The sequence below is a fragment of the Lutra lutra genome, chromosome 6 (assembly GCF_902655055.1).
Source record: "Lutra lutra chromosome 6, mLutLut1.2, whole genome shotgun sequence".
Taxonomy (NCBI): Eukaryota; Metazoa; Chordata; class Mammalia; order Carnivora; family Mustelidae; genus Lutra; species Lutra lutra.
The window spans coordinates 96,919,315-96,928,123 of record NC_062283.1 but is presented as its reverse complement, the minus strand read 5'-3'; positions in this window follow the sequence as shown (position 1 = coordinate 96,928,123).

Here is an 8,809-nt window from a genome sequence, read left to right as displayed (position 1 = left end):
GAGGTAAACACTCTAAGTTAGTGTTTCAAGGAGGATTTGATCAAGAATAAAATGATCAGGGGTCACCGAGCCTGGACAAAAAGCTACCAAAGCAGCTTCCAATAATCTGCTGAGTCTTATACTAAATTTGTATAAACATGAATAATTTTTTGCCTTATGTTACATTTCTCCAAATATTCATTACTTCAAAAAGGACACGACCTTGTTATCTAAATATACCCTCTGAATATTGGTATTAACTGTCAATCTCCTTCTATATTTAAAGACATTTATTACTAATTATTTTTCCATATAAAATTGTTTTCACAATCACTAGTTATGAAATGTTTAAGCATGATAAAATGGAAGCTAGTACATGCTAAAAAGGGAAGCTGAATAAAAACCACAGAAAAATCCTAAATTGTTAAGTATCTTAAGTTTTACTAATAACCAATGGCTGCTTGCAGAGACTATAATTAGTTTGCTGGAAACTGTGGAATAAGTAGCAGAACTAATATGCTGGAGAGTGTATTTCATACATGATATTTACCAATCACTTAATATTTCGACTTGAGGGAAAATACTGTTTTTCAAAATAATAAAATTGTCTCAATTTTTATCTGCATCTCAGGTATTTTGGATCCTCACCAATGTTAGCATTTTCCTTGGATGTAAGCTTCTGGGCACAATGGATAAACTTAAAAAAAAAATCACATTCAGGAAATAACCACTTACCCCAATGTTTACAAGTCACCATCAGCTTTTATAAAATTCCTTTACAGCATTTACAGAAGAATTACATTGTTTGCTTTCATGGCAAATTTCATTAATAGCTTTCCTAACAGTCTTAATAGTGAACAACTTTATAAACCCCTATTGAGCATCCTACCTGGATCTTTATTGTGCTGTTGGTTTCATTTGCTAATTATTTATGTGGGCTTTTTGCATTGGTACAAGGTTGGGGCTAGTTCACTATTTTTATGCAGTTTTGTCAGGTTTCAGTATACATATCATGCTGATGTCCTTTATTATGCTTTTAAATCCTAGAAAAATTTTATGGTTTGATCGTTTTTTTCACTATAAAGGGTTCTTTTTTCCCCCAGCAAATAACATTTCTTTTCTGGTTAAGAATTTCAATATTTAGGTAATCATCAACTCTGCAACAGTGAGATGTTTCTTCCTTGATAGGAAGCCTCAGATGGTAATGAGACACCAGCTAGGCTGAGGTCATAGAATTTACAGAGTTTGCTTCTCTTTCCCCTCATTATGGAAAGTCCACTGCTTTCCTCTGCCTCTGACATAGTAATACAAGCATGGGTGTGCAGGTATCAGTGTTTCTTGGAGTCCTTGGGACTCACTTGCTTTTCATCCCCCAAATTATTCATCTCACAGCACCTCTCAGATCCCTATTTGCTAATAACTAGTCTTGTTCTGATTATAGGATGACAGACGCTATCCATGAACTGTCTGGGAAGTGACCATTATCAGCAGCGCCAACTTGTCGAGCAATGAGATACCTCTTACGCTTCAAGCTAACTTCCTTAAAATGGAGACTTTCCAGTGCTCCACATTTGAAACCATTTACATGGTATTGAGAAGATCAGTTCCTTAGATGTTTTTATTGAGTTCCCTGTAATCCCATCTAGATCTAGTGCATTTTTGGTGACGGTGGTTACAAAGAGGGCTGACTGAGCTCAGTAAAGGTTAGATATTTGACCACTTATTTCTCAAATATAAAAATTAGATTATCTTTCTACCTGAGGCAGTTTAGGAAATGTATGTTTTCCTTTGAATTCATTTGCGTGGTGTTGAACAAAAGTTTCAATTAGGATTTTTTAACTTTCTCACGTAAATGTGATTATTTTCTTTTCACCGTGATTTTCAAATTACCTATTTCATCTTCTCCCGCCAAAAAACTTCATAATATGTTTTCTAGTAAACAAACTTCTGCTGCTAGCATTAATTCCTCCCTTCACTGGTCTAAATTCTTGCATTGGCAGTTTACTCCATTCACTTGTATTTCTTAATTATTTAGAAGTAAGTATTTTGGTTTTGGCATTGCTATCTGCAGCTCAGTGGTTTCTATCAATGGTAACTTTGTCATATTGATTTTCCAGACATTCTATAACTTTAGATTAGAGTTTCTCCTTGGCCTAAAATACATGTCCAGGTTAGTTTGTCTTTAGTTGTCTTGGTTAGGTACCTTCTGCTTTTTTCTGATCTTATTGCTTTGTGATGAATGTTGTCAACCCTATTTTTAAGGAATTTGAGGTTTTGTCCAAATGACTTGTCCAGGTGACTTGTGATTGATTTTTCCACCATTACTGGAAAACAAGGTATTTCCTTGGGTGGGGGGGGGGGGGGGGGCGGGGCAGGAGAAGTGTGTTTGTGTGTGTGTGTGTGTGTTTGCAGAGAATCTACCTTATATTATCTCACACTTGATTGAGGAAACCCCAACCGAAATCTTGTACTATAGTGTTTTTCCCTGACCTGGAAACAGAGCTGATGTTGGGGTGTGTATTCCTTTCCTAGAGTTATCATAACAAAGTGCCCCAAACTGAGTGGCTTAAAATAGCAGGAATGAATTGTTCCATAGTTCTGGAGGCCAGAAGTCTGCAATCAAGGTGTCAGCAGGGAGGCCCATTCTCCCTCAGAAGCCTGTAGAAGAATCCTTCCTGGACTCTTCTTCCCTTCTAGTGGTTTGTTGGTAAACTGTGCTGTTCCTTGATTTACAGACCCATCACTCCAATCCCTTGTCTTCACATGGCATTCTCCCTGTGTGCGACTTCACAAGACAATCCTTCCATGAGGACAGAGGCACATTGTTTTAGGAGCCCCTCTTACTCCAGTGTGACCTCATCTTAACTCATTGCATCTGCTACCATCCTATTTCCAAATAAGGTCACGTTTTGAGGTGCTGGGGGGTAGTACTTCAACATACCATTAAAGGAGACACAATTTGACCCTTAACAGGGTGTATCTGCCCTGAGTTCCTGATTCTGACCTCTTATATTTAATAATTGTTTCATTAAAAAACAAATCTTGAAAATGTTGTTTATACAGCGGCTCCTTGGTAAAATTTTTTAGCTAAGGGTTTGTCACTTTTGGTTCCTGTACCTATCTCCCCCCCCACCCCCGATATCTTTGTATAAATTCTGACCTGGCTATAAAGTTGAAACATAGCTAGCTAACAATGTCATTTCCTCTAAAATGAGAGTGTGTTGTTATATAACAAAACGATATTTAAGAAGCAAATGATCATTTTTGTTAAATAGGACAATGATTATGAATTTAGTGTATAAAACCTCATCTTTACTTCAAACTCATTTTTTTAAAGAGGTTATGTTAGTTTTCTAATATCTAGGACATATACTAATGCTGCCCTGGAAATAATAAACTCCAGCATTTTCAAGTGACTTCCAAAGCCGATGTTAGAACAGTTAGCCAACCAGGATATATTGGACATTTTATTTAAAACTTGGGGCTGATAATGTAAGGACCTGGTGGGAGTTGGATAAAACTTCCCTAATCTAAGCAGACTGAGTGGGCAGAGAAGCTCATAGGTAATTCCATTAGACAGACCTGCTTCATTTTCTTACCAAGTTTGCCATTAGCCTTGGTTTGAAAAGAACTTTAAGGCCTCAAAAATATACTTACAAATATGTCATTTAGTAAAGGTTAAAAGACAGATTCACTCTTTTATAAATGTGCAGTTCCAAAAATAACTGAAGAGCCATTTGGAGGCGTCTCCAACTGTTAAGGGGGAAATAAAAAGTCTCCCCTTCCCTTCTGTATCTGTTGACTTAATACATGGGGTATTAAAGAAAGGAGAAAATCTTTACTTGTCGCCCTTGAATCCTAAGCACAGGATTTTGGTGCTGACATTTCAATGGTGGTTCATGCCTACACATGTCCACCACTTTTAGTAAAAGGTCAGTTATCAAATCAGAACCTTGTGTCCACGATTCAGAATGGTCTTAAATCATAATGAGTCCAAGAAATAGGGTACAGGAGTAGATTTCATGTACTAACAATTCAGCTGAGTTTGATTCAGCCTACAGTGATCATAAAATTTACATGAAGAAAATTCTTCTTTAGGGTCTGAGTTGTGAAATGTCTTAAAAGCCTGCTACAGGGGCTCCTGGGTGGCTCGGTGGGTTAAAGCCTCTGTCTTGGGCTCAGGTCATGATCTCAGGATCCTGGGATCAAGCCCCACATCGGGCTCTCTGCTCAGCAGGGAGCCTGCTTCCCCCCCCCCCCCCCCCCCCCGCCTACCTCTCTGCCTACTTGTGATCTCTCTCTGTCAAATAAATAAATAAAATCTTAAAAAAAAAAAAAAAAGCCTGCTACAGAGTGAAGTATTTGCTTTATGTTTCCTTTACAGTTAAAGAGAAATGTAGGGTAAGACAATATTGGAATATTCTCACACACACATTTAAAATATCAGAGCATAGTATTTTCAACAGAACATCAATTTAACATTCTGTCTTCATCTTAAACTGTCACAGGTCTTTAAATGTTGGAACATAAGTTGATTTCCAGTTAGCAATGACTATTATTTTAAACCACAATGTGCTTAATATTGAGTATACCCGAGGAATGGCTAACATTTCTACCCTGTCATCAGTTTCTGTTCTAAGCATAATTCACTTTGGTTTAGTGTCCACTATACAAACTACACATGATTAGCAACATGTATAGAATTTATAATGAAATCATCTTGTTAAATAGGATTGGATAGAAATATGCTCAAATAGTACCACAAAAACAGTCAAGAGAAAAAGTATATATCTGATTTTTCAAAGGTGTTATGCTATGAAAAATTAGATTCCACTCCCAGCTATTAAAATGGTTCCGAATCAAACCAGAATGAAAGTACTAGTACTAGTACTTTGCTAAAATTTCCAAAAAAGAAAAGTTTTTGGAGGTTACTTCAGTTTTGTTATCAATAAAAGAAAAGAAATCCACAAAATTTCATCTTTAAATCACAGATGAAGTAGTATGTTGAATTGAAATTGGAGTCAGGTTATTATAAGACTTCCCTTAGAGCAATTACTGTATTGCTTTAAAGCTCGCAAATCACAATTTAGCAACATGACTAAAGCGATACTAGAGACTCAAAAGCAGAGTTTTCATACAGGGAGGAAAATGGCAGCTATACATTTAGTGGGGTTCAAAAAAATCGGCAAAATAATCATACCACTCAAAGATAGCATTACCGGTTAACTTAGGATGCACATAAAACTTATTTAAATTATGATATATAAACATTTAAACCTCTAGAGCGGGCTTGGCAGTAAGACTGAAAGATAATGGGTTTGGTTTGAGAAATGCTAACAGATGGGTGAGGCAATACCACATGGTCGGTATTCAGGTGATTTCGGGGCGGCAGTAGATTCAATTACTGAAATGTACACAGTCCCAGCAGTATTTTACATGCAACTTGTACCTTATCGCCTACATTCCTACCTCCCCTCCCAACACACACACACACACGCACACACACACACGTGTGCACGCGCGATTTGGAGAATCAGAAATAAGAACAGAAGCTTCATATATTCATATGACATATTCATAATATACCCAAGATCCCAGAATGGCAAAATTATAGGCAATGCTATTAAGTGCAGTAAAAAGTAAAGATAATTCAAAGTGTTTATTATTTTTCTAAGTATTACGTTCCAAATGGGAACGCTGCTTGATTTCAGTGACAGTGTAAGAAACTTACTGACCACAGTAAAATAAATTGCACCATAAAAATGTAAACATTAACTAAAAATCTCAAGTCAACCTTGACTGACACCCACAGTTCTGGCCCTTACAATCAGGAACTTGGTATTAAACTTTTTGAATGGCTCACACAGCCTTTAAATTCTTAATACTTTCTTAAAAATATTACTAAACTGCTTCACAGTATCTCCTTGTATGGGTATACAATTTTCCATTTTTCCCCTGTAGATGAGCATGTAGATTATTATTTTTTGCATGCATACCTCTATACATATCCCAACAATGCTGCGGTGAACAGATTTCTCTGTATTCCTTATACACAAGCAAATGTTTATCCAGGCTGGACAGTAAAGGCAAATACAAATTAAAAAGAAGAAGCTAAGTCTCCTCATTGAAGTTAAGGGAAGAAACTCCTCCATCCATGCCCCTTCCCTGTTTTCTCAGTGTTTACATTTGAAAACTTGTTTTTTTTAACATCTTAATTTTATTTTTTTTATGTTCCAAGATTCATTGTTTATGCACCACACCCAGTGCTCCGTGCAATACGTGCCCTCCTTAATACCCACCACCAGGCTCACCTCTTCCCACCCCTTCCCTCCAAAACCCTCAGTTTGTTTCTCACAGTCTCTCATGGTTTGTCTCCCCCTCTGATTTCCCCCAACTTACTTCTCCTCTCCATCTCCCAGTGTCTTCCATGTTATTCCTTATGCTCCACAAGTGAAACCATATAATTGACTTTCTCTGCTTGACTTATTTCACTCAGCATAATCTCCCCCACTCCCATCCATGTTGATACAAAAGTTGGGTATTCATCCTTTCTAATGGAGGCATAATACTCCATTGTATATATGGACCATATCTTTTCTATCCATTCATCTTGTAAGTTCTTTCTCTCTTTGATATGTATATAAATCTGTTTTTAAAGCTAAAGAAGACTCTCTCCAGACTTTCTCAAGGAAATCTTTGGGACCCATCTCTTTGAAATATTTTGAGGAGACAGTGTCCCTATCTCCCAATTTCTTGAAAGGGGAGAAATCTCACACCAACTTGCACAACCACCTCTTGCCATGAAGATATAAAAAGTGATTTCTCCATTGGAAAAAGCCAATTAGCTAATACTCCAACTATTAAGTGCATTTAGGATGTACCCTGTGTGAAAAAAGGTGATACCAAGTCCTCTTGACTTCTGGTATATCTCATTTACCTTGAGAACAAGCATGATGGGGTCCGGGGGAGTTGTATCTGCTGAGCTATGCAAAAGGGCCTTTATAATCTCTTAGCTACTGGCCCTGAGGCAATCATTCTGGCTTCGTGCTTATTCAATAAACATTGCTTTCTCTCCCTTCTACTTCTGTGGAGCCGTCTTCTGAGTGGGAGGATAGTTTGTTATTTCCCCAACAATAGCAGTTTGGCTTCTCAGCAAGATGTGGGCAGAGTGTCAAGTGCACAGCAACACTGGAGGGAAACGGGGAGATATCTACCAAACCTGGTGGAATGGCAGATTGTGAACACCGATTTTCCTGTGTGTTCACCAACATCAGGGATACAATCAAATTTGCACATTTCTTGTGGAATCTGATAACATCTTATTTTTTAAGTTTCCTGGTTACCAAGATTTAACATACTAAGATTTAACACAGGAATTGCTTCTTCCAAAAATGCTGGTTTTATATTCTTTGCCCATTTTTACTGCCTTAGAGTTTTTTATTATCCTGCTTCATTGACCCTCACCCAATTAAATGGATTGCATACATTTTCTTTTGTCTGTTGCTTGTTATAATTTTACTTATATCTTCTTCTTAGATATGATATTGATGCACCCAATGTATCTATTTTTTTCCTCTTTGGCTTTAAACATTTGGGGATTTAAAAAGGAATTTCTCAGCCTGATGTCAAAATTTTTACCACACATGGCAAAGTTTTGTTAGTTGTATTTCTTGTTTTAACATTTAGGTTATTAATTTCCAGAATTATCATTTTGAGGAATAGCACAAGAGAGATAGGACTTATTTTTCCAGAGGGCTAACTGTACAAAGTTACTTGGAGGTTAGTTCAGCCTGTCAGAATCCTTAAACCTCTATTTTTTTTTTCCAGTGGGATGAAAGCAGATTTATACTGCTTGTCCACTGCTTAAGCCATTCAGACTTTTTAATAACACTGATATATAAATGGAAATAAAAGTGCTATATATTAAAAATGTTCATGTTTTGGGCAGTGTCATAGATTTCAAACTCAGTAACACTTTAACTGTTGCTGCTTACTATAAGGGATTTCAGAAGGAATATCACCAGCTTTTTAAAAATTTATTTACTTTAGAGAGAGAGAGAAGGGACAGGAGACGGAGAGAGGGAATCTCAAGTAGACTCCCCACTGAGCACAGAGCCTGATGTGGGGTTCGATCTCACCACCCTGAGACCATGACCTGAGCCAAAACCAAGAGTCAGTCAGATGCTTAACCGACTGAGCCACTCAGGCACCCCTCACCAGATTTTTTTAAAAAAGGAAATTTCTAGGGGCGCCTGGGTGGCTCAGTGGGTTAAGCCGCTGCCTTCGGCTCAGGTCATGATCTCAGGGTCCTGGGATCGAGCCCCGCATCGGGCTCTCTGCTCAGCAGGGAGCCTGCTTCCTCCTCTCTGCCTGCTTGTGATCTCTCTCTGTCAAATAAATAAATAAAATCTTAAAAAAAAAAAAAAAGGAAATTTCTAAGCCCCATCCCCAGAAAAATATTTAAGTAAGTCTGAAGTGAGGCTCAGGAATTTTAATAAGCAATTAAGTGAATAAGGAAGTCAAAGTATTCTCTTCTCTCCTTTAGCCATTTATGTAACTTACCCTAAATTCAATTTTATGTTACAAAAACAAATTGTGGTGAGAATTTAGGAGTAAAGCAAAATACTCAGTTTTACTTCTAAAGTGTAAGAAATGATAAATAGAATAAATTATCTCATACTGACAAACAGAACCCTCAGGGTTTATAGAAAAACCATTATCTAAGGGACTCTCAGTCCTTAAAATTATCCTCAGAGAGGGGAACAAATGTGGTAAAGGTGGGCACAGAGAGTGCAATACCCCTGATTTTTGAGCAAAATTTAAATTTTGC